This window comes from Zootoca vivipara, chromosome 1, assembly GCF_963506605.1.
Source record: "Zootoca vivipara chromosome 1, rZooViv1.1, whole genome shotgun sequence".
NCBI lineage: Eukaryota > Metazoa > Chordata > Lepidosauria > Squamata > Lacertidae > Zootoca > Zootoca vivipara.
Genome location: NC_083276.1, coordinates 51,504,369 through 51,531,084, shown reverse-complemented (window position 1 = coordinate 51,531,084; position 26,716 = coordinate 51,504,369). Strand labels below are relative to the sequence as shown.

The window sequence follows — 26,716 nt, the reverse complement described above, 5'->3', positions numbered from 1 at the left end:
TAACATTTTCAAAACCGATAAGAAATTGATATTTGATACTGAGGGACTTTAACCCTAGAGCCATTGGAAATGCAGCACTTTACGCTGCTATCTTTAAGGCAGTCTCTTAATTTCCTTAATATATGACATTCACCCAGGTTCCTATACTAGGTTCCTGGTATGCACTTAACAGTAATATTTGTTCACTTTACTGCGTTGAAGCATAGTGCCTGTGATGACTTTCAGAATCTGAATGGATTACATTTTTCAACTTGACAAAATGTAATCTTCAGATGCAGAGAAATGCTTGCATCAGGGCAGTGAATGCCTGGATGTTAGTCTCTTTGATTGGTGGTTTCTGTAGCTCCTGGGATTGTTAATGGCCCTTAGTAAAGAAAGATGGTTCCGCGTGAATCTGTATCTGCCATGCACACACAATGAGTAAAACAATTCAGTTCTACTCTTTTAGTTTTTCTAAAGTTTCTCAGTTTGGTCTTGATCCATTTGGTAATGGCTTGGAGACTGTGCCTAGTCAACAGGGTCTGAGGGCTAGCGTGAAAAGCATCCTGGATTAAAGTTATTATTTTAAAAAGTTTACAGAATTTTGCTTCAGAAATACAGTACCATGCAGGGTTTGACTCTTTAGATATATCATATGTACAATACAAGTATTTCTGTGTGCATAATTCTACATGTAACTAGTCAGATTTTTGAAGGAAAAGCTAATAATACACAGGCAGCTTGGACATTAGTGGACACTCAGTGCAAGAGGTGTTCCAGTGTGGGCAAAGCTCGATTCTGCATTTAATTCCATTCAAAACAGATTACTCCTCCATGAGGAAGAGTAGAAGAGGAACTGGACTACCTCAGTTATTTTAGCAAATAAATAAAGTAACAACTTGATTAAGATTTGAGAGGTACCAACTTCCAGTATACTCCTGGTGTTAATCTGACTTGGTCTCTATGCTGCCAGCATCCACTCCTTGTTTAATATGACCAGGAAAGTGCAAATCATGTCCAGTTGATTTGGATTCAAGCAGAGGGTGCCCCAAGCAAAGCTTGGTCTGGGAAGAAAAAGCACATTTGGAGCTGTTGATTAAAGCAGAGGAAATCTAATCACATCGTTTCTTTCTCTCTCTTTTTATCCTGATCCACAGAAATTAATTGTGAGAGAAGATCGAGGGGGAAATAGGAAGATAACTGCAATTCCAGTGGAAGGAAAGGAAGTCATCACCAGGACACAAGGTTTGCCTATCTTAATTTACAGCAGTTATCTTCAACTGGTCCAGACTTGAGACCCACCTCAGACACCCAACTTACAACATGGGACCAACTTTCACATTTTCATCAGGCCTGAAATCCAGTGTACAGAAAATAAATCTGCAGAACATCCATTTCCCTTAGGTAGCAGTTGTCTTTTGTTAGATGCTGTAGTTCTCCTACTCTGGGCAGATTCTCCTACTCTGAAGCAAAACATTTCCCCCTTTCATTTTGCGATGCCTTTCCATTTTATGTTTTCGTTTTATCAATAACTAAATAAAAACTGGCTAGTTTTATCTCCAAATTCACACGGAGATATTAAGGTTATAGTCATGTGAACTTACTTGAGAGTAAGTTCTGTTAAAATAGAGGGGGAGGGGAAGAAGCCACACCAAGGCTTTCCCCACCCTATGCCCCACCCTTCTTCCCCCCATTGCAACTGCTAAGCCCTTTTTCACATATACCCAAATTCTGAAGCACCCAGCTTCTCTTTTTCTTCAGCCTCATCTGTACCTAGGCTATCACTTTCACTCGTATTCCCACACTGCTTCCTTCCCTCTACTTTTCTGCCAACCCCTTGCCCAAAAAACCTTGCAAGGCTCCCTATGTGAAAAAGAGGCTCCCCTGAACATGTGCAGAATGTCTTTCTCTCCCCCCACTGATCTTTATATTCTCAATTTTCCTTCTCCATGCCCTCCCCTAGGATTCCCCTTTTGGCACACACTCACCATTTGCCTGTTTGGGGTTCTTCTTTCCCCAGTTCCTCCTTTGGTACATGCCCATTAGTGCCCCTCCATGATTGTATGTCCTTGGTACAGCCCACTTTCCCTTCTCCCTCCCCTTCTGGTAAACCCTACTTCCCACCCACCTCTAAAGACCTATGATTTAGAGGATTCAGTTTTATTTGTTCGAAGAGCTAGGCTGGATCTAGACACATCAAAGAAGCATTTCAGTTAGACGTGTTGTAAATTTAAACAGGGAAAACAGGTAGAGAAAAACGGGATTCCATAGTGCCGTCTGGTGGCACAATGTTATATCACATATACAACGCATATAAATCACTTTTTCTTTACCAATTTAGCAGAGTCCCTAGTTAGCACTCACCAGGAGTAGTGTACTTGTGATTCTGACATGCTTTTGGGGCTACAATCTCAACTGAGTAGAAAAATGTTTCAGTGATTAAAGTTCTGAGATCTGGTAACCTAGACATATATTTCCCATTTTGAAATTGATCAGGCACGTTCACTGCGTATAATTCATAGATGGATTTTATATTAATTTCACGGGATGGATTAGGATGTGAACAAGTCAATGCTGTGTAAGTAGTGCACATTTTTTCCAGAAAGTGTCACCTAATCAATACCAAACAAATTAGAATTCAGCTTCCCTATTGATCCAGTAATAAATTATTATAATAAAAACCTTTCAGGAAATAAAACATTTTTTGGTCAAGTTTTAGACTCAAACTACAATACTATGTTGAATGAAGAAAAAGATGGATTACAAGCAAGATACCTAAAGATTCCACCACTGTTTTCCATTGGAACAATTGGTTAATAACTATGTGACACAGCAGACACAGCATTTGTTGATTTTTGTTGCTGCTAATAGGCTGTGGGCAAAATGGACACAACATTGTATTGTGGAGCAGAGAATTGTGGAGTATTTTCAAAATAAATTGAGGATAATTCTTGATGTACCTAGATGTTTCCATATTTATTTCTGGTGACCAGAAACTGATAAAATATCTAGCAAGTCTATTATCCTTAGCAGAACTTTCAGTTACTGGCTTAGGCTGCAATCCAGCACCTGCCCCTCTCCTCCTTACATCAGGCTGTGTGCGGTTTGGATTGAGCAGGGACACCCCTCCAATTCTGTCTCAGACACACAGTGTCTGCCTGCCCAGCTCTCCTGCAGAACATGTACGGAGATGGAAGGCCTGCTGATGGTATCCCTGTCAGTGGAATCTGGTGGAAAGTCATAACATGGGGCATTCCAACAGAGGGGATGTCATCAGTGGGCCAGCCGGGGATCTGCTGGATTCTGAGCTGGTCTCACAGCTAGTGCTGGCCTGGAGATGGCACAAGGATCAAGCCTGATCTGCTTCCCCCCACCTGTGGCTGCCTTGAGCAGCCAGGCTGTGAATGCAGTGGAGGCTCAGTCGCTCTGCAGAGTCTTAGTGGGGGCAGCAGCAGCAGGAGGAGGGAGTTAGGATTGCTCTGCCAAGGGGCTTTTACATTCAAATACTAGATTAGCTAAACTGTTTCTTGGAGCAAATGGGAGTTAAGTTGTTAAAAGGTTCAAATTGGCTCCAAAGTGTAGTTCATGAAGCATTATGGCTTTTCTTTGGAGGTTTCTCACCCTTTGAACCCTCTTCCAAGCAAACAGATTTTCAGTACTCAGGTTTGTAATGTCTGTTTTTATGTGCCATGGCAAGCAATAAGATAGCCCCTTAGTATGCAGTGATGTAGGGGGAATTTTCCCTTAGTGGCTGGAGTCTCAGAAAAGAAGAACACTTGCAGAGGAGAAAAAGCAGTTTATTGAGTATTCAGGTGGGGTGCAAGGAAGCACAGGCCGGCCACATGTCTGCAAGATGTTCTGCTCAGGGTAGTCAATCACTATACAATTATTATCATAAAGAAACTCCCCCCCCCCAATAAGTTTCTACTTTTGTTTCTTACACCTGCACAAGAAACCTATTTACTTCATAAAGCAAATAGCAAGTGACTACTTATTTTTGGCTACTTCTTTTCTTTAGTGAATATGCTGACTATACCGGTAACATATGGGTTAGAACAATGCTGAATATATGCCTTTTTGTTAGAAAAACAGAAATGACCTAATGATCTGTATTTGCTCTCCATCTACAATGATTAAGTATAAATTTGAAGCTTATTACTAGTCCTGCTCTTAGAAATGCCTTAATTCATTCCATGATGCAACAGGTGCCAACTGCAGTTTTAGAATGACATTTTCTTTCTTTTTTGTAAGGAGAATGCTTTATCACTTCAGACTCTGCCCTCGTGGCAGTGATTCTGCACAAGATGTACCTTATTATTCATTTTTGTACTGCTTACAAAATTCTCAAATTCACCTCTTGAGGTAAAAACTCCAGTTTGTCTGAACTGAAGAAAATTGGTTTTCTGCTGGCTCCTTGCGACAGTGTGACTCTTAGCAGTAGTGGAAAGGATTTGCCTTGGTAGCTTCGAAAGTTTCACCCAATCTCCTGCCATCTCAGTAGCATGATAAATAAGCAAGACATTATAGCTATTGCGAATATTCTTTTTAAATTGTAATTGCTATTCCACATTTTGTTTTTTGCTGTGAGCCATGGCTGAAACAATAACGAATGACTGGCTGATTGGCCTGTCTGGCTGAGGCTGATGGGAATTGAAGTCCAACATCTTTCCCAGGTTTGGTCAAGGGCCAATCACAGACAATTTTAGAATTACGTTCTGTGAACATTAGATTTGGGAGCTAGAAATAGGTTTTTCTCATGTTTCTATGTCTTTAGGTTAATTTTCTTACTGTTTACACCTGACAAGTGTGCGATTTGAAGCAAAACCTTCAATATAAAAGATGCAGTCAGTGAACCCATGTGCTTAGTTTGCAGGAAACTTTCTTCTCTCTTGATAAAAACTCTTCTGCTTCCCACAGCAATGTAATGACACATTTTGCTTAAGGCACCACAGTAAGTGTTATCATTATCACAGAGTGTGGAGATTTCATTGTTCTTTTACTCAGGGAAAAGGACCAGAGACAGGAGAATGAGAGGAAACTTGTAAACTTCTGAATTGCCTTTCTGGATATGATTTCAGTGGAGCAGGGTAAAGGGAGAGTATGGTTTTCCTGCAACAAATCAGATATCAGAATAACTCTCTCTCTCTCTCTCTCTCTCTCTCTCTCTCTCTCTCTCTCTCTCTCTCTCTCACACACACACACACACACACACACACACACACAATCCCTTTGTTTCACAAATTACAACAGCATCCTTTTGAATTCATCTAGATGCATAGAGTTAGTTTTTGTTGAATACATCTTCATAAAGCAGGGGGTTCTTAGTCATTTTTCTAAAACTCATATTTCCTTTGATTCAACAGTCCTTATCCTTACCTCAAGTTTAGGAACCTCTTATCTATACCCTCTGCTTCTACCTCTCCTTCCCTGCCCAGTGAGCTGCTGGTGGAAGTTCTGAACTGTTTGTAGAGGTTTTTCCTCTCTCTGCTTCCACCTTCCTTTGTTGAGCTTGTGTGGTGCGGTTGTTGGGGAAGGGTCGCAGCCCATTAGCAGAGCATTTGCTTTTCATGCAGAAGGTTCCATTCCCAACATCTACAAGAAGGGCTAGGAGCACCCCCTGTCTAAAACCTTGGGGAGCCACTGCCAATTAGTGTACACAATTCTGAGTTAGGGTTAGATGGTATAAGGCTGCTTCCTAATGTTTCCTGATTGTAAGCTTCCTGTGTTCACCTAGAATCTCTATTTTATGTTGCTCCTTCAGTATTTCTCCTCTAAAACTGCCTTGCAAACTGGCTTCGTTGTTATGAAGTAGCCTGGTATGTGGATACAATTGCAGATTTAGTGGGAAATGCATTCTTCCAGGACACTAGCATGGTTCCCACCTCACAGTAAGGCAAACTGTGGCTTGCCATGAATGAGCCAAGTGTGCCGGTGAATGCTGCTTAAATTGCACCCACCCCACTCCTCCTTGTCCCAAGCTAGGAGGGACAACCCACAGTGCTGGCTTAGCATTATGTGCAACCCAGCACTCAGGGTTTGCTTTGCTCCAAACAGTCAAAAGGAAGCCAAGAACAAACCCAAGGCTTCCTCTCATACTTTGGAGAGAAACGAACTACAAGCATTGGTTTCCATGTAATGTTAAGCCAGTACCATTGGTTGTTCTTTGTAGTTGGCCACTTTCACATATACTGAGCACAGTTCAGGGGAAGGAAGATTCTGTATGATTTACATCTAAGTGGTACGTAAGTACCAATATTTATACCATAACAAATGTATATGTGATAAAATACCTGAGGAAATTTGTTTCTAGTTGCTACTTTAATTAAAAATGACATAACGAGCATGAGATAAGCATCTCAGTGGTTGCTTTTTACTCCCACCCCCTGGAGATACTTTAACTAGGAAATGTAGCATGATTGGCAGTTCTTGCAGACTTCAAAGACCCAACAATCAGGGGCTTCACAGGAATACTACATCTGTTTAAAGGAAAGTTGAAGGAAGGAGCATTTTCACCCATCAAATTACTTCGGAAAACACCTTGTTTGACAGTGCCTAAGTTTGCTTTGCCTCTAAGCATTTCAATAGCAAGGACAGATGTATCTTATGACACTGAGGCAGTGATCTAAGGGTAGAGGAATGGAATGCCTTCAAAATTTATGTTAGACACTAGGCAAAATCCTCCTGTCGCTTATTTCTGAGTAGGGAGGCCTTTTGTAGCAGTTGCAATGTGCTGTGCTAGATGCTGCATGATCTTTAATTGTATTTTCATTGCTGCTTTTATTTCTTACATATTGTCTTTTATTGCATGTTTAATTCAAATTCAGATACAACAAAATACAATATAAAAAATTAATGGAACAATAAAAGTTAATTAAAAATCAATATGAATATTTAAAGCAATGGATGTGCCATCTCCTGCCTTCAATCACAAATCCACAGACCACCTGAATTACAGACTGCAGTTTGGGAACCCATGACCTAGGCTGTTTTTGTTCACTAATGCTGCCTGAAATTTCATAGCTGCCAAGTTTTCCCTTTTCTCGCGAGGAAGCCTATTCAGCATAAGGGAATTTCCCTTAAAAAAAGGGATAACTTGGCAGCTATGCCTGAATGCTTTCCTGTACTTGTCCACAGAGGGCTTTTTATTAGTTATCAGAGAAACTGCTCCTGCAGTGACCCAGAAACAAGTGGACAGAGCTGAACAGGCTTAAACTAAGTGCAGTTAGTTTACCATTCTTTGGAAAGATTAGATTCATGAAGACCTCAATATCAGTGTTCCTACCGGTAAGTGAGTACATGGTTGGCTTGGATATGCAGACGTAAGTTCAGTGCCTAACTCAGAGAACATTGACTGATTTAGGACAAGCTCCTTCTACTCAGCTTCACTGCCCTGTTGATAAAATAAAAATACTGCCTTCCTCCTGCACAGGGCTTTATGAACTTAAGTAAGAGAAGGGTTGTAAATAAAGAGTAGGTGTCCTCAGACTATGTGAATAATTGTCTCCTTCTGAATTGTTGCATACTTTTTCAACTCTTGAGGACCAAACTTTTTTTGTCACATAGTTTAGTGCTGCATAGCTGTCATTTTAAAACACTAAATTGCCATTCTGGAGGAAAGTGAGTCGTATCAGGACTGGGGCATGTGCTGGGCAATAGATATTGGTCATAATATTGAAATGACAAAAGTCATTGTGGATTGTTGATATGAAATTTACTGTATATTATGGGATAAAAGAAAACTATATGAAAATGATGTATAGATGGTATCTGACTCCTAGTAAATTAGCAAAAACGTTAAGTCAGAATCAGATGCCTGTTGGGAGTGTAAGGAGAAAGAGGGTACCTTTTCTCATATGTGGTGGTCTTGCAAGGTACCAAAAGCATACTGTGAAATGATATATAATGATTGGGAAAAAATGCGGAAAATAACATTTGTAAAAAACAACAACCCCTAGTTCTTTTAGGAATAATAGGTTCAGAGGTACCCATAGAACAAAGGAAATCGTTTATGTATGTTTCCACGGCTGCTCGAACATTATATGCCCAGAGATGGAAAGAAGAAACAGTTCCAACTAAGGAAGATTGACACCAAAAACTGATGGAGTATGCATAAATGGCAAAACTTACTGGAAGATTAAGAAATCAAGAAGAGAGATGTTTTAATATAGAATGGGGAAAATTTATTGACTATCTGAAGAATTATTGTAAACAACTTACGGTAAATCGCTAGCAGGACTGATGTGAAAAACGTGCAGCGAGAATAACCTAAACAGAACATAAAGGATGAGTAGTAAATAGATATGAACAGTGGGGAAAGATATAAGTAACTGCAGAAGGTTTTTTTTTATATGATTGGATGTCTTAATTGGATGTGTACATTTAGATTTGTGATTCATCTGTAAAATGTGAAAATGAAAAATAAAATATGAAATAGCACTGGGGCATGTGGGGGGGGGGGACACAGGAAGCTTGGATCCCTTCCGCCTGTCTCAGTTCCGATCAGAATTGGACATACCCCACACAAACACAGCTTGCTATTTGTAGTGGTAGGGAAAGATTCAATTGAGGGTTTCTTCCTACTGTGAAAAGCAAGTGTGGAAGGGGTGGGTTGAAAACTGATGGTGATTGGAATCATGCTCTGAGCTAAGCATTGAACCTTTGCCCCCCGCCCCCAAGTCTGTGGTCCCAATCCAGCTCAATTGCAGCAGCCAGCTGTTTGTTTGAGCAATGCAATGACAAATGCCATGTCTAGTTTTGCGCTCAGTATTTCTGAAAAGGCATCATTTTTCTAGTTTCATTCCTCTGAAAAGGAATCACTTTTCTAGTTTCATTCCCCTGCCCTAGAAACCCTTACCTTCCAAGTTCCGGACTGCAGAATCCGGGACCGGCAGCCATTTTACACCGGAGGTTGCGTTGATGTAACTTCCGGTGTTGCTTTGCCCTTCTATGGGCACCCAAAATGGCCGCCGCCGGCTTCAAAAGTCGCTTGTACGCATGTCAGGAAGTGTGCCGACGCAACTTCCGGTGTCGCTTCGCCCATCTATGGGCACCAAAATGGCCACCGCCAACACCGGAAGTCACGTCTATGCACTTCCGGACATGCGTAGATGCGACTTTTGAAGCTGGCGGCGGCCATTTTTGGTGCCCATAGAAGGGCAAATCGGAAAGAAAAAAATGGTCGCCGGCAGGAGAAAATAATGGAGAAAAACGGGAGACAAAGTGATACGGGGGACCACTGGGAAAAGGTAAGAAAAAAGGGGTTTTCCCGGGGAAAACGGGAGACTTGGCAGCTATGGAAACCCCTGATAATTGTATTTCTGTGAGGAGGGGGGATGCTAGGGATCTCTGAGATTGCAGCACCCTCATCAAACTACAGTCCCTAAAAAATAATAATAATTGTATTTATAAACAGGTGTGAGGGGAGTGTTATCTGTCTTGTCAGTGTTACAGTTATGCAGGCAAGTTATACAGCTTGGAGCCCACCAAACTTTGCAACCAGCTTGGTTCAGGGCTTGAAAAGCATTTGCTGCAATCATGATTTGCAGTGGAATAAGCTTGTAAATAAATAAGAGGGAGCACCCTGTCTCCTGCTCTTGCTAAGCTGTTTAGGTTTCATCTGAATAAATGTTTACTCTAGCCATATAAGTCTGGTGCTAATGAACCTAAATTCAAAATGCAAGGGATTCTGCTGAATGACTAATCCAAAGGGGCTCTAGAATCCTTCCTCTCAATAAATAAATAAAGCCCCATATATTAAAAAGTTTCTGGCTAAATAAATAACTGCTGTTTGTTCAAACAAGTGAAGCAGAATAGTAATAGCAGGCTTTTTTGTTTTTTTAAAAAAGTTGTGCTTGCTTTGTTAATGTATTTTAATAGGATTCTTCAATAAGATATGATGCAAAGCTCATGATAATTATTAATTCACTAGACAGTCAGACTGCTGCAAGAACAAAATGCACCTCTGTCTTCTGGCCTTCCTGATTGGCAAGGGCTAGATGTAATGTTTCTTTTGCACTTGTCATAGTCAAAGGTTGCAGTTGTAGTTAGACCTGATTTTAGGGATGCAAATTCAAGCAAGTATTTGTACTTCTGAAAAGCTGGCGCTTCTTAAACTAACAGACACGTAGCCAGACACCTTTAGATCTGTAGAATATTTTTCTTTTATTAACTCTGACCATAGCTGCCAAGTCTCCCGCTGAAAAATGCGGGATCAGCAGCGGCGCAGCACCGGAAGTCGCTTCTACGCATGTCTGGACATGCATAGAAGCAACTTCTGGTGCCACTCTGCCCGATTTTCGGTGCCCAGGCATCGGCGGAGCGGCACCGGAAGTCGCTTCTACTTCCAGTGCTGCACTACCCATGTCTGGGCACCGGAAATCAGGCGGCGCCAGGACCCAAAATGGAGCCTCCCTGGCAGGTAGGAAATCCGGGGGATTTACAGGATTTTTTCCAATCCGGGCTGCCAGCGGAAACGGTTTAAAAAACGGGGGTTTCCCATGAAAAACGGGAGACTTGGCAGCTATGACTCTGACCAAAAGTTAAATGGGCATAACAATAAAAGTTCCTGCCTATGATGTCAAAGGCGTTGTTTCCCAGAAATACAAATAAGGGTATACTTTTTGTAACATCATCCAGGAAAATGGATATACGAAGCACCTAGAAATCAAAGCCATCAGAGCCCCATAACTTCCAAAGTCCTCAAAGAGAAGAGTAATAGGTTTACCAGTATGTGTGCAGACTGAATTCCCATGCTCTCCAGTTAAAAGATATTGGATGGCTTACCTTAGATTTTGTGGAACCCCTTTTAGAGAGAGAGAAAAACATTTGTATCTGGACTTATTCCAATTTCAAAAAGTAAAATATAACAAGATAATACTGAAAAAGTTCCCAAACAACATAAGTTTAGGTGTATAATGCCATCTTTTTAAAGTAGTGTTACCTGGTTTCTGAAATGCAGTCAACATCTGAGGCCTTTCTTCGGGTTTCCCATCCATGAGAGGTCTGGATGGTGTCAACATGAGAGCAGGCCTTTTTCCCGGTTGCTCCCCATTTGTGGAATGCTCTCCAAAAGGAGGCTCACCTTTCACATATCTTTAGGCACCAGGTGAAAATGTTCCTCTGTAACCAGGCCTTTGGGTGATTAAACAAACAGTCAATGACCTTTTAAATATTTTTGTGGGAGGAGATTGTTGGGTTTTGTTTTGTTTCTTTATTTGTTTTGCTATTATTTATTATTTATGTGTTTTCTCTTTTCACTTTCAGAGGTCATCATTTTTTATATATTTTTATGCTGTAAAGTGCCCAGTGATCATCAGATGAAGTGCAGCATATAAATTCAAATAATTATAATAAATTGATAGTAGGGTGATGAATTTTCCACACTGCACTCTTTTCTGCAGTAGTCCATTGAAATATTTAAACATTTCCAGCTGTTGCTGTTATAATGCACTTTCCACCTCTTATATCAGAAGTCAGTTGTCTCATGGCTGCATTTATAAAAAGGTATTTTTGGCAGTTGTTAGTCCTTAATGTTCTTCCATATTTTAATTATAAATGCATGCATATTAAAATAACATTATTATATATCCATCTGAAAGTGTAGCACTCACTCTTTCTCTCAACCAACTTTTGTATCAAAGGTCTGGCTCTCTCCTTTCTTAACAACAGCTATTTAAAAACGAAGTCTTGCTAATTGCATTTTTGCTTCTGCTGTTGTAGCGATTCCAAACTCTTCCCAAGGTGATTGCCTCTCTTTCCTGTGGTGCAGGCTAGGTATTAATGTGGTTTGCTAAATAACTACAGGTTGAGTTACTAAAGCCATTTATAGTATAAAATCAGCTATTTTTTCATAGCCATTAATTTCATTTTAATAATTGACTGGCTTGCAAATTATGTAAACCTTTCCTTAAAGTGCCTAGCAGTCATTTCTTTGTATGGAGCTTTACACAAATTATCTATTAATTTTCCATTTGACCTCTCTGCTACTGAGGGGATAGTACTAGAGTCTATTGTCTGTGCAATCCTATATATGTGTATTCAGAAGTAAATCTCAATGAGTCCAATGGAGATAACTCTCAGCTAAGTAAGTCCAGGATTGAAATATAAATACTGTAAATCTTATCCATTCCTCAAACCTACAGCATAAGCATGGTTGCTTGGACTAGGCTGGGGCTTCTAAATCCCACCAGTTCCTACATATCTACTCTTGATTTTTTTTGGAGGCGAAGGGTCAGCAAAATAGTCAAGTGGAACACTTAAGAAAGCCAGGGTTAGAATTTTCATTTTCCCCAAATTCTGTCTTATTTCACTCGGCTTTTAATTTGAGAGCGTTCTATAGAGTGAGTAGAAAAGTTGCACAATCAGCTACTGTATTGACCTGAATATAAGCCTCACTTTTCCCTCAAATTCCAACCATGAAAAGTTAAAGTGCAGCTTATATTCATGACTTTATGGTATGCTGCCAGGAGCGCGGGAAAGTGGTGCCTGCCCCAGTGCCCCACGCATAGTCCCCTGCCCCCCCCCCAAAGGCTGGGAAGGGGGAGAGCGAGGAAGAGGAAAGGCACCCCCCCTCGGCCCAATATGCAGCCAGGAGCAGCAAGGAATGGAATGGCTTATATTCAGGTGTCCCCCCCACCCCCAATTTTAAAGGTGCAGCTTATATTCGGGTGCGGCTTATTATATTTGGGCCAATACGGTATATCACGTGAACTATTTGTTGCTTGTTGTACCACTTCAGATAGCATTGGGGGAATCAGATGTTTGCCGTTCATCCACACTATTTTATTTTTTAAAAAGTTTTTGCACAAGTAGAAAAAGTTTGTACTCTAGCTTTCTTCCTTGAATGCTAGTTTTGTATATGGCATCAATTTTTAAATGGGGAGGCATTTGAGAGGGCTATCTCCACTGGTAATCTGAAGTGATCCAGTCATCTTTTGAGGTTGTTGTTCATGTATTGCAGCTCTCAGAAAGGTTGCTGATAGTTCAACTGTCAGAGGAGCCAGGACCTCTGAATCCTTATGTACCTGACTTCTAACACTTAAAAAGTCATGTCTCAGAACACTTGAAATATAAAGTTTGAAGGTTTTGGTTAGGGTACTCTGGTTTAAAAGTTATGGAATCATAGAATTCACCCTCTGTTTTAATGATTTGATTTAAATCATGATATCTTACAGGTACAGCATTCCACGGGGTTTTCTTTCTTTCTGACTTCTCTTTAAAAAAAATGAAAATATATGTCTTCACACACCCTTAGTAAAATAAACGCATGTGCAGGGCTTCACAAATGATCATAGTTTCTTCTAAATTGAGATATAGCCCAGTGCAGGAAAAATATGGACTACGAAGCTGTCCATATCTTTGATTTCTTCCTGTACAGTTATAAGAAATAGGTTCTGATTTATGTAACCTTTTAACACTCAATACCAGAGTTGTTATAAAAGAGACAGAGAGGAATACATGTGAGCAGTCAGTTTGCTACATTCTTTGAAGCTGCATCGAAATTTCTCAGTGGCACAGTTCTAACAGCACAATTGTGCGAAAACTGAGCAGAAGTATAGTAGTCTGCAAGTGGCTGGAGATACTTTCATTGCTTCTGCCAGCATCTGTACAAAGATTTACCAGACTCTGTTAGTGAATGAACAGAAGGGTTATCAGAGACTTCTCAGGACTAAAGTGTCACTAGGGACTCCCTCCATGTATTTGAGGAGAAATGTGACATTAGTGAGACATTCGTCTGTCAGGAGTGATCTGAGAGTGTGTCTCTCTGTTTCTCCTGGCTTCAGAAACTTTCCTGCCCCCCACCCCCTTGGGCAGTGAGAGAGATTTAGAGATCATCAAATGTTTTTCATCTTGCCGGGAACAATTCTGTTTAGTGAAGAGGATGAATGACCAAGTTGCAGTGGCAGCAGAAGCCATCAGTCTTGCGAAATAATAATTCGCAGAGGCGCTGTGTCTAAGATTTATTTGCAAGGTCTGCTTCTTATCCAGAAGGGAAATGCAACAGTTGTAAAGCCTGCAAATGAAAGAATGAGAGGAAGGGGAAAATGTGCATTAAGAGGCCTGGTCGTTTCATCCAGGGAGACAAAGGGGGGGGGGTAGAAGAAAGGAAAAGTGGGAGAGACAAGATGAGCCCAGGCTTATAGAAGAGGCTCCTAGCTGGGTTTAAGCAAATAGTGTGGGAAGGCATGTGTTTGTTGGAATGTGATTGAACTGATCGTAGTATCCAAAAACTGCTGTCACCTAAGGTGGACGGAACCCCTCCAAATCAGATTGCTGTTAATTCAATGTTCATTCAATGATGCAGCCATTACTTGAACCCTCCCCGTGCTCTACAGGTTGTTTATCTGTTTTTGGGAGTGGTATGGCTGTAGGAGCCGAGCTTCCCCTTGGCTCTTGACTATTGGCAGCAGGTGGGCAGAATAACACCTGCACACAACAGGATCAACGGTGAGGTGGATAGTTAACTTCCTTCACCTGGTGCTGACACAGCCATTCTCTGTTACTTGCACCCTCCCCCTGATTATTGGCTTACCCAGTGGTGACTGTGTAGCTGGGTGCTCCCTGCTTAGAGCTCCAAAAATACAGGGCATTTCGTTTTGAGGATTTAAGATGGCAGCTCCCTGTCCTTCTCAATTTGAGTAGGTTGGAGATGGTGGGTATTCAATTACATTTTGCAATCTGGCATCTACTTCAAGTGGCTCAGTGTGGCCAGATCTGGAACAGGCTTATGAGTGCTTACCCTTTGGGAGCATTTACCAAGCTGTTTCATGACATGCAACATTGCATACAGTAATGGCAAATTATAGTTGGACAATAATGGCATCAGGTTATTGACAAGTAGGTAACCCTGTCCACCTGTTATAATAGCCCATGAGAAGTGGGGTCCTGCTGGCTGGATCCTGCTCCCCCATCCCTGTATTCATGCATAACCCCCCTTTCAAGAAGGTCTAGGCATTGTGAGGGTGAGAAAAGTATACAAGGCCATAGTCTTTATTCTGGACTTCCTGTACCCAAATACTCTAGCCACCAAACCATCTTAATTTCCTCCCCAAGAACACTTTTTCACAATCACTTTTATGTCATTGAAATAGCTAGCATACACTTGCAGCTAACTGTTGATACCATTTCTAGTTTTTCAAGCATTTTAGTACAGCTTTTCACTGACAATGGAAATTAGAAATTGGAAACAAGGTCAATGGTCTCACATACTTGTTTCTTTCATACAAATTCAGCTGTGTATGAAAAGCATCAGCGCCTTTTGCAGAAGTAACAGATTCACCAGTAATTTTTCATTCACTGTTTATTGTTAAATCCCTAGGGACTAGGCCATGCCAAATGGCTTGCTGTTTGGGAAACTGAATGAGGAAGAATGCACACAGCTCTTTTGACATGTACAGATGCAAATATAATTCAGCCTGTGGGTAGAAAAGTTGGGAAGTGAAAAAACAAACTGTATAAGATCTCCTTTCCATGCTGAAAGCCAAATATGCCCAGAGGAGTTATCTTTAATACAAACAGAGAATGCCAATAGCTTAGATTTGGACATTGGGATGCTAGAATTTACAAACTGCTGTCCAATCATTATAATTTCTGGTTCTGCTTACAAACTCATTTCTTTTCTCTTAAATTCCAGTACTAGGAGAATGTATGTTAGCTGGAAAGCTATAAAGCTCCGTTCACTCCATTTCATGTGACACTAAGCAGATCCTATTGTGACACTTCAGTAAGCTTCAACTTGAAATTCCTCTGATCTAACTACTCATTGAGTTGCCTGAGTAATGATTACTTATCTCTGGGAGACTCGTACACCCTGGATATTTAAAGATTATTTGTTGTTCCAAGATGTAGGAATTTGGAAGCATGGGGATTAAATTTATTTGAAGTCAGTGGCGTGTGGTTGCCTCTTAAACTCTGGGTTTGCCTGCTGTTCCACATCATCTGAAATGTTTCATTTTTCTGTATATCTTTCAAGGTGTTTGGTTGTATTGCAGAGTATAGTAGCTAATTATAAGCCAATTGCTTGCTCGTGTTGAGGAGATCCTATCAGGATTGTCTGGGATCAAAAGCACTAGTATCCTGGTGCCATTTGAGCTTTCAGAGTAGAGGACAGTTAGGACAACTAGAAATTTGAGGAGGGTGTGAGGAGAAAGAGACAAGTCCTCAGAAATATTATATATATATATTTGGAAGGATATTTTGGACTTTCCCAAAAGATCCTTCCAAAACCGGCGAGGGCAACGCCAAACCTCAGGCGAGAGTAAAGGCCCTTTTGATGGAACTGGGTGTGTGGAGAGTGCAGCTGGATGGGACACAGCTGTGGGCAGCTTGAGGAAGCTCCAGCCACCTTTTTGCATGCCCATAAAAAGCAAGCATAGTGAGAGAACATGACTTTCACCCCACCATCAACCTAACAATGAACCAATCTATGCAAGAAATACATTTTTTGGACACTACTATAAAAATACAGGATGGACGTATAGACACCACCTTATACAGAAAACCAACTGACTGACAAACATATCTACATGCTTCTAGCTACCATCCCAAACACACCAAACAATCCATCGTATACAGCCAGGCCCTACGTTACAACCGCATCTGTTCCAACTCTACAGACAGAGAATCTCACCTAAGAGATCTACAGCAAACCTTTTTAGAACTAAAATATCCACCGGATGAAGTTAAACAACAGATCAACAGAGCCAGACTGATACCTAGAGAGAACCTGCTGCAAGACAGACCCAAAAATGAAAATAACAGAACACCACTAGTCATCACATACAGCTCCCAAGTTAAAACAGTACAACGCGGGGGTGCTCTGAGGGGGGAGGAGGGGGGGAGGGAAACCCAGACACAAAAATGGATCTCCTTTGGAAGGCCGCATCTCACGGGCTCCTCTCGTGGCAGGAGGGGACCCGTGGTGATGGGACAAGAAGAAGGAGGAGGATAAAGTGATATTTTAAGGAAAAGATTTTGAGTTAAGATTAGAAAATCCGCCATAATTTATATTAAGATACTAAGAATACCAGGAAGAAGAGATTTGAGGAAGTCACAAATACAATGTTAAGAAATAAGATTTGAAAAATTTATTTGTTTGTTTTATATGTGTGTCTTTTGTCTTTGTTTATACTAAAATTAATAAAAAATTACTAAAAAAAATAAAACAGTACTACAGCCTCTCCTGGACAATGACAGCTCCCTTTCTCAAGCTCTGGGAGGAAGACCTTTCATTGCCTACAGACAGCCACCCAATCTTAAACAACTCCTCACCCACAATAATACAACCACCAGACTTAACATGGACACTGGTACCAGAGCCTGCAATAAACCCAGATGCCAACTTTGCTGCCACATACACCCGGACAACACCATTACTGGCCCCAACAACATCCAACATACCATCTCAGGACTATTTAATTGCTCATCTTCTAACATTGTGTATGCCATCAAATGCCAACAGTGCCCTTCAGCTCTCTATATTGGACAAACAGGCCAAACCCTATGCCAAAGGATAAATGGACATAAATCTGACATCAGGAACCAGAAGACAGAAAAACCAGTAGGAGAACACTTCAATCTCCCAGGACATTCTATACAAGATCTCAAAGTAGCTGTCTTACTACAAAAGAATTTCAGAAATAGACTGGAAAGAGAGGTTGCTGAATTACAACTTATCACCAAGCTCAAAACCATGGAGGGACCTGGTTTGAACAGAGACATTGGATTCTTATCTCATTATACATGATAAAGCGATCTACAGCCATCTCAACCCTTGCTTTTTCATGCAAAACCATTTGCAGTCGTTTTCGGTCATCAACAGCTATCAGTCAGTCAATCACCCACTTCCACCACCCTTCTGAGTGATACCCCCTCCCCACCCCTTCTCTACATAAGCGCCTGGGGACTCCTATTTCAGTGTATCTGAAGAAGTGTGCATGCACACGGAAAGCTCATACCAAAATAAAAACTTAGTTGGTCTTGAGGTGCTACTGAAGGAATTTTTTTATTTTACTTGAGAGACCATGGTTATGTCAGCAGTTTCCAGAAACATTCTTTGTTGCAGCATTTTCTGGGTGAGCTGTTTCTTTGAACGCTGCCACTCAGGAAGGGTGGAGTCTCCTGGATCAAAGCCAGGAGGCTGAGACAGAAAGAATTACATACATTTACTTCACTATATTCATTATTAATTTGTATTAGTGTAGCACTTGTATATGTTAGTGTTTATTTTACATTTGTTGTTTAAGTTGTCTGATGTTGCTTTAGTTTTCTGTACAGTCATACCTCGGGTTAAGTGCGCTTCAGGTTGAGTACTTTCAAGTTAAGTACTCTGTGGACCCGTCTGGAACGGATTAATCCACTTTCCATTACTTTCAATGGGAAAGTTCGCTTCAGGTTAAGTACGCTTCAGGTTAAGTACGGACTTCCAGAACCAATTAAGTACTTAACCTGAGATACCAGGTAGAGATTTTTATTTATTCAGTGGCATAGAAATGGTGGAGGAGTTGTTCTTAAGAGCTAAGCAAGAGCTTAATACGGAACTGGTTGTGTGACTGTACAGGTGGCTGTTTGAATAACTAAGTAAGTAGCTTGTTTTTACTTCAGTGGGGTTGCTGTGCGGTACTACATACTGTATAGGAAAATATCAAGATGACTGGACGTAGAACAGGCCTTAGCAAAGCCTTTCCAAAGGAGGTGCATACCCTAACCTGGACATAAGTCTGCAGAGTTGGGCAAACATCTGGCCACTAGATAGCAGCAGGGCAAACATCTGGCACAGGAACCCTTTTAGAAAAGAAGCCTGCATACAGCTGAGGCATATGTTTTCAATAACTGAACTGAAAAATATTTAAAAAGAAGTAGCTGTGTCCTCATCCCATTTTTGGGATACAGTAGAGGCTGGTCATTCTGCTCAAATAATGGAACTTCATTCCAGATAAAACACATTTCAGTGAATGAATGTGGACCAAAGGGGCTCCCTGTGTATCACTGAAGGCTTTATGGAGAAACAAATATGAAACTACAGTATTCTCCATTTTTATCAGGTAGTTCTCCTGGTATACAGACATTGAGAATTACATGTTTCCAAGAATTAGGGCCGTTATTACATGGCAGGTGCTGCTAATAATTTCCTGCAACATGTGAGGTGAGTTGTACTTTGATTTGTTTTTCTTTTCCAAATGCTCCACAGCTGTGGAAATGTTTTGCTGAAAAAGACTTGAGACTAATTGCCTCATATTTTTAATTAATAACTGATGGATTTTGTCAGTCAAAAAGCCTCTAGAACATCAGTCTGGATCCTTAGTGATTTAAAACCTGGAAGTCCTACTTCTAATTAAGAAGCAGGCTACTGGAAACCTATTCCATTATGATTAATTATGGCTACATATTGCTTCTTCCTGTTTTTTCTCACAATGCCTAGAAACTAACACTTTTTATGAAAGAGAATATGAAATGTTATGTTATAATGTGGTATTTGGGTATATTTGTCCCCTTTTCTCCTTCCAAGTCCATTGGTTTGAGCATTTTGTGGAAGTGGATTAGTACCCACCAAGGGTACAACAGTCTTCTGCAGAATAGATGGCTTCAAAATACCCCCCTCCTTTTTTCCTTTGACTGCTGCATGTCTTCACGGACTTGAGGCAGGCTCCTAGACTTCAGAGTAGAGGATACTGTGTCTTTAAGCTGTACAGTTCTGAAATGTTATGACAGAGCATCTCACAGGGGGATGCGGTTTCCATGGCAACCCCACACTGTAAGATAAGCAAGCAGCTTTTTTTTTTTTTTTAAAAAAAAGGTTCAGGAGTAGAGCAAGAGTGAGGTGATCTGTCAGCAGGCAATACTTGGAACAGAGAAAGCCATTTCTATTAATCCTACGGCCCCAACTGCTTTTTGTTTTAATTAGTGGACATTATTAAGACTTGAAGGAGTGGGTGCCTTTTACTATGAACATTTTTGTTTAAAAAAAGTCTTGGCAAGAATCTCCTCAGTTAAAGGAATAGGGTTGGTGGAAGGAACAGTGCTTGCTCCTCCTGTAAACATGCATCTTTAGTGAGATTCAGGGAAACGGCAACCTATCTGGGGCTCCGGTAGTATTCCTTGGCTGTATACAGGAATTCCATATGGAACAGAGTGATCTCATGCTGCAGCTTCTGTGTCCACGCCATCCCAGGATGCTCCCATGTTGCAGAAATTCCCTCTCTGGCTTTCCTAGAAATTGAGATGCCATTGGAAAAATATTCTTGGGTTCAGTCATTGTTCTCCAAATTACTATAGGCCGATATCTTGTACAGTGGTACCTTGGTTCTCAAACTTAATCCATTCCAGAAGTCGGTTCCCAAACCAAGGTGTGCCTTCCCATAGAAAGTAATGCAAAACAGATTAATACGTTCCAGACTTTTAAAAACAACCCCTAAAATGGCAATTTAACATGAATTTTACTATCTAATGAGACCACTGGCCCATAAAATGAAAGCAGTAATCAATGTACTGTACTACAAAATAAATAAGACAGTATTGTAGATGATAAAAATAAAATATAATTCTTACTTGCACTGATGATAGTCATTCTTTGGATGGGGGGCTTTTATCCATTTCAGCAGTCACAATCAATCAATCAATCAATCAACCAACCAACCAATCAGTAGCTGAACTGGGTTCCACACAGTCACAAAAATAAATTAACCGAAAAAGCCTCAAAAACAAAAATGCAAAATAAATAGCAAAAACAAAAGCACCAAACTTAATCCGTTCTGGAAGTCCGTTTGACTTCAGAAATGTTCAAAAACCAAGGCGCAGCTTCTGATTGGCGCAGGTGTCCTGGAAACAATAGCCGACAGCCGCATCAGACTTTCAGCTTCTGAAGAAAGTTTGAAAACCGAAACGCTTACTTCCGGGTTTTCATCGTTTGAGAACCAAGGCATTTGAGATCCAAGGTACCACTGTAAATGTAGCTGCTTGGGAGTAAGAAAGGGTGAGACAGATAGGTAAAAGAGGCCCTTGTGGTATGTTAATACCCTGGAGTGATTTACTCTCAAGATGAAAGGCCATTGGCAAAATTAGAGAAATCCTTCAGCAGCAGTTAATGTGTTAGCAGTTAAGATGAAACTGTTACTGGTGTCTTGTAAACACTGCTTGTGTAGGAGTTCTGTTACAGGCAATGTTTTGACAAGATTTGCTACTGTCAAACATTCCTGTGTGTCAGCAGAAGAAATCAGTGTATTAAAAGCAGCAATATACTGTTTTTCGCAACCATTTTCTGAATCTTTTCAGGTATTGAGGAGCTTGTCATGTTCAATGTAAATTAATAATAATACTTAAAATGAATTGAGCAGCTGAGGAAATGTTTTGGCCAAAAATATGTTACACACAATTATTCCCATAAAGCCAGCCATTTGCCACAAACACAAAAAAGCAAACTCATGGCAATATATTACAAATGTTTCTGAGCAGATAGGGGATTGGAGAGGGAGAAAGCATGAATTCATGCTCATGCATTTCACTTCAGGAGAGATGTTCAATACTCACTTTGCACATTATGGAAGTGTGAGTGGGTTAAACACAAGCCAGTTGCTTTTGTTCCCTCATGTTCTCTCTTGTGCAGAGCTAAGTCCATGTCACTTAACACATTACAATTATTTCCTGATGTTCTGATCATTCCCGTAGGTAGTATGATTGCAACACTTGTCCAGGCCATGTGACACACATCTCTTGACCCAGTTCACATCCCATTCTAGATTTTGGGTGGGTTCTGATGTAATGTTCCCATAGGGGTTTGAAATAAAAATAAATCATAAGCCTCCACATGCCTGTCTCATCTTTACTCCTCCTCTTGAATGCCCAATTTCGGAGATTTCATGGTGCATTAAAAGAGATTTCACCTGCGATGTTCAGTTAGAAAAACTGCTTTTTGTGCTTCCTGCAAACCAAAATTGATCCTCCTTTCACATATGATGGGAAACAGTGGTTTATCTAAACAGGGAATCTCCTCAAAAGCAGGGTACTCAAGAAGAGGAAGAAGTTTTTGCACCATTGTTCATTCCCACTCTAAGCCACCATGGTTTGTTGGCCTGAGAACTGAACCTTATGTGTTAAAATATTCATTGGATGGCTGCAGCCACTGAAAACTTTATCCTTGCCCCAGCTAAAAAGAAGTTAAAATCCCAGATTAGCATAACATGGTTGCTGACTGCATGCTGTGTGTACTCAGCAGCTGTATGGCAAGTGTACCATAATAGCAACACAGAGGCAAACAACTGGGGGTGAAGACTTAAGAAATAACAGTTGCCAAAGTGGGTAAAAGCTTTGAATGGATTTGTTTTACTATTTTAGGATAGGGGTGGCTAATCAGCAGCCTGTCCCTGCCTCCAAACATTTTCATGTGGTCACTTCCTGGAGATGAGTGCCTCTGTAGTGCTTGGAAACCCTGCTTATTATTGGGAGAGATTGTATCTGAACCGTCTGACACAAGCAAAGTGGAGGGTGATGTAACAAAGCCAGCCAAGGGAAGTGGTGACATCAAAACAGCATGAGCTGAAGGAGGGAGCAGAGTTGCCCTCCATTATGGGCCTTTGGCCCGATCCAGCAAGTCTTTTCTTATGTTATTCCTGTAGATATGGTTGGTGTGTTGTATCAGTTAACTTGGGTGGGTTCAGATCCCTGCTCAGTGAAAAAGAAAGGCTGGCCTTATGTTAAAACAAAACAAAAAAATTCATTCCAGTAGCACCTTAGAGACCAACTAAGTTTGTCATTGGTATGAGCTTTCGTGTGTATGCATACTTCTTCAGATACCTTAGGTTAGTCACTCATGACATCTTCAAATAACCTTACCTCGCAGAGTTGCCTTGAGTAGAAATGTGAGACAACTGTGACTGCTGCTCTGAGTTCCCAAGAGAAGGCGTGAAATTACGGTAGCAGTAAATTAATAGGCTAAACTGTGTTCATGGATGTATTTTGAACAGGGTGTCCAGCTCTCCCCATTTCGTCATCCACATGTGTTTGGTTATTAGTATGCTTGCCCACACTTGGAGTTCTTACATTTTGAATTGATGTGTTATGTAGCTTACAGCCAGGTCTTTATTAATAACTCAGAGCTAAAAAAATACATCTTGGTCTGGCCCTTTGTTCTACAGCACATAAGCATTAGAGAGACAAAACTGCCCTGAGCTGGTCTCAGCCAATTAGGATCAGAAGAGTTTAGTCCATTTGCCCATAGCGTGTAATGGGAATGTGCAGCTGGGTAGCATTAGGCTCTGCTCTCATTATCACTCATGCTGTTTCCAAGGTCTCATCCCTATATTTTTTATTGATTCTTGCTGAGAAATCATCACCATAATCAGCTGGGTCTTTTGTTTTTGCTTTCCTATCCTCTTCCTTTTTTATTCTAGGGGGTAATGAATTATTTGTGCATTTGACCTGCTTCTCTCTAGGTAAATCACATTACCTGCATTTAGCTATTATTGTCAATACACCACACATATGTCTGACACTATTTCTGTATTTTCTGTGTGCCCTCCACATAGCTGCTAGGTTCATTTATAGTGAATTAAAGATTTTTTTTAAAAAAACTGCCAATAGAAGTGAAACGAAACTAGGAAAATTATCTTGTTTATCCTACAGGCAGCTCACATCCTAAATTGCTTTAGACAAAGCCTTCTGGAAAAGTTTGGATAAAGTAGATAAATGTGAGGCATGTGCTGCAGTTTTTGTCTTCCTTTGGATTCTAAGCTGATTCTGTTATCTATCTGTACATGCTTGCCACTGGCTATACCATTATCTTCAAAAATAACCCAATAAATTTTGCCCGTCGCATCAAAATAACCTGGTTTTTGATTATAAACTCTTTAGATAGATAATACACTTCATATATTTTGTATATGTATTATACAGCAAAAAGTATTACCTTACAATATATTGTAGACAATTAAAGTGGTCCAAAGGGTCACTCAGTGCATCAATAATGCACAAAAAACTAGTATGCCAATTATGTTATATCATCTCTAGAGGCTGTGAACTAATTGCTCAAGATCTGTGAGTGAATTTTGGCCATGCCCACTGCAAAAATAAAACATTTTTTAAAATCACATGCTTGTTGGCATCATAAGCAAATAGATAAGTTTGAAATCTGCTGGCAATTCAGCCATTTTGGCCAGAGATACTGAGATTGAATTTCTTTTACTATGGTTTCACATTGCACAGCATGTAAAAGAGGAGGAAGTTCCTTTTATTTCCCCTCCCCCCCAGAGCTGGGCTGGAGGGAAAGGCTATTTTCTGCAAGGCATAGAAATAGCCCCAAGCAGCAATACAACCTAGGGTTTCTCAGGACGTTCATTCTGACTGGTAGCAACTGATCATGATTCTTCTTTTTTTAAAGTAACCCTTACATAAATGAAGGTCTACCAGCAGGAAAGGATTCCTTCCAACTCTTATCACAAATAAAAAAATTAAATAAAGAGTGGAATTTGGGGTCTTGACTCTTGTATTCTCTTGCTATTCAATCGATATGAATTCCAAATTGGCCTTATCTTTCAGTAACCTAGGTTTAGTAGGCAGTTTTGTCAGAGTTGTACATATTCAGGATCTTGTAAGCTTGTGCTATCCAAGAGTGGGAGGTTCTTTCTATGCCACATTCAAATCACACATGTAAGGCACATAACTTTCTGCAAACTTTCTTTTAGCTCTTGCTGAACTACTATTCCCAGTACCCTTAACAAACTACAGTTCCCAGCTTCTTTGGGGTAAGCCATGTGCATGGGTGTGACCCTAGTCCAGTGATGGGCAACCTTTTGAGTTTGGTGTGTCAAAATTTGCTAAAAAACAGAGCATAACTTGGGTGGTGTGTTACTTCGAGAAAAAAAACAAACATAATTTCACGATATTTATAGTTTAAATAACAAAAAGGTATAATTGTAATATATAACTGTATTTAATAAACCAAAAACTAATTATTTAATCAAACCAAAAAACCCTTATTTATCACAAAGTGCCCAGAGTTGTTGAGCTTTTGGGGGGGAGCTGCTAACTAAAGTTTTGGAGGTTTTTTTGGGGGGTGCAGAAGTTGCTTTGCTTTTGGGGGGATGGCCCAAAGCTGCTGTGCTTTTTTGAGGGGGAAAGAGAACAGAAATAAATGATGAATAATACCTTCGCTGGAACACGCAGCACCGACATAGTCTGCCAAAGCACCAAAAAACTAGCACAGAATGGGTTAAAAAATGAACGCTGTTACACCCAATCAGTCTGCCAAAGGATTAAAAACCCAATCTCTGGCTACCAGCAACAGCGGGGACAAGCTGTAGCGGAGACAAGCTCTAGTGGAGACAAGCTGTAGGGGGAGCGGGAGAACAAATGGGGGGGGGACCAACAACAACAGTGTGAATGGGCCGATGGGGCGCGTGCCAGCAGTGAGGGCTCTGTGTGTCACGTCTGACACGCGTGTCATAGGTTCGCCATCACTGCCCTAGTCTCATTATTGCAGCTGCAACAATGGTCAGTGTGAAATGAAGTGATTTGAGAAACCTGATGCTCTTGTCAAATTCTTGTGTTCTCTCTCTCCTGCCTACCATGTTCTGCTGTAATAACTCTGGCTTCAAAGACACGCAGGAAATGTTTGGTTAGTTTTCCACCCTTATTTTTAGAATACTGAATTATAGCTTGGAAGAAATAGATGCTTTGTGCCAGGTATTTTGTCTCTGAATCCTCCAACTTTAATTTGCCAAAAATATATATGCCGAAGTAATTGAAAGTCATTTGTTCCAGTTGCTGAACATCTGTGGGCCTTTTAAATTCGAGACAGTTATGTTCAAGAGCCATAATCTTAATTTCAGCCTAGTTACCCAAAATCTCCTGAACAAATGACTATGACCCTTGGTGTGTGCTAAAAGAACCACAGTTCTAGATATCACATATGAGTTTTGTATATATGAATCTGAGGTGTTGAAGAACCTGTGTTCAAGTGTTTTCTAATTCTTTACTGATAGAACTTAAATATTTGGATCCAGAAACCCCTGAACAGTCATTTTTATGAATCTTTACTAGGAATAGATTATTCTGTATTCAGTAGATGAATGCAAGGCATGTGCTGCAGTATTTGTAGTCCTCTTAGTTTCTCTGCCAATTCTGGTATCTATCTGGACATGCTCAACACTGGCTGTAGCATTCTCTTCCTCTGAAATAGCTCAGTTGGATAGAGCATGGTGATGATAATGCCAGTGTTTCAGGTTCAGTCCCCATATGGGACAGTTGCATATTCCTGCACTGCAGGCAGTTGGACTAGATCAGGCACCCCCAAACTTTGGCCCTCCTGATGTTTTAGACTACAATTCCCATCTTCCCTGACCACTGGTCCTGTTAGCTAGGGATCATGGGAGTTGTAGGCCAAAACATCTGGAGGGCCGCAGTTTGGGGATGCCTGGACTAGATGATTGTCAGGGTCCTTTCCAACTCCACAACTCCATGATTCCTTCAGGAACTGCCTTCTTGACCATTGGACCCCACTATTGTTCTTGTCCACTCAATCCATCAGAGCCTGTCTTCACATGCAGGGGATGTCCCTAACTCACGGGGGGGGGGGTTGATACCCATCGGCCACCATCACCTGGCTAAGCTGGCCAGGCAAAGCTGCTCCTGGGGTGTGGTCATTGTGACATGCTGAAAGCTTCTAGGAGCCACAGGTGAGAACTGCGTGCAGGGTGGGGACCAAAGGTGGACAAACTATCCCATAAAGAGCATGACGTGTCCCCCACCA

The 26,716-nt window shown here is 40.8% G+C and overlaps 1 protein-coding gene across 3 annotated transcripts in view; it reads left to right on the top strand.

Moving 5' to 3' along the window:
- Positions 1–26,716, top strand: part of TSPAN18 (tetraspanin 18) — a 157,455-nt gene that overhangs the window by 29,182 nt on the left and 101,557 nt on the right. For all 3 annotated transcript variants that reach the window (XM_035115894.2, XM_035115880.2, XM_035115886.2), the window contains exon 2: positions 1,137–1,224. The gene's annotated coding sequence lies outside the window, so the exon portion shown is untranslated. The remainder of the gene's footprint in view (positions 1–1,136; positions 1,225–26,716) is intronic.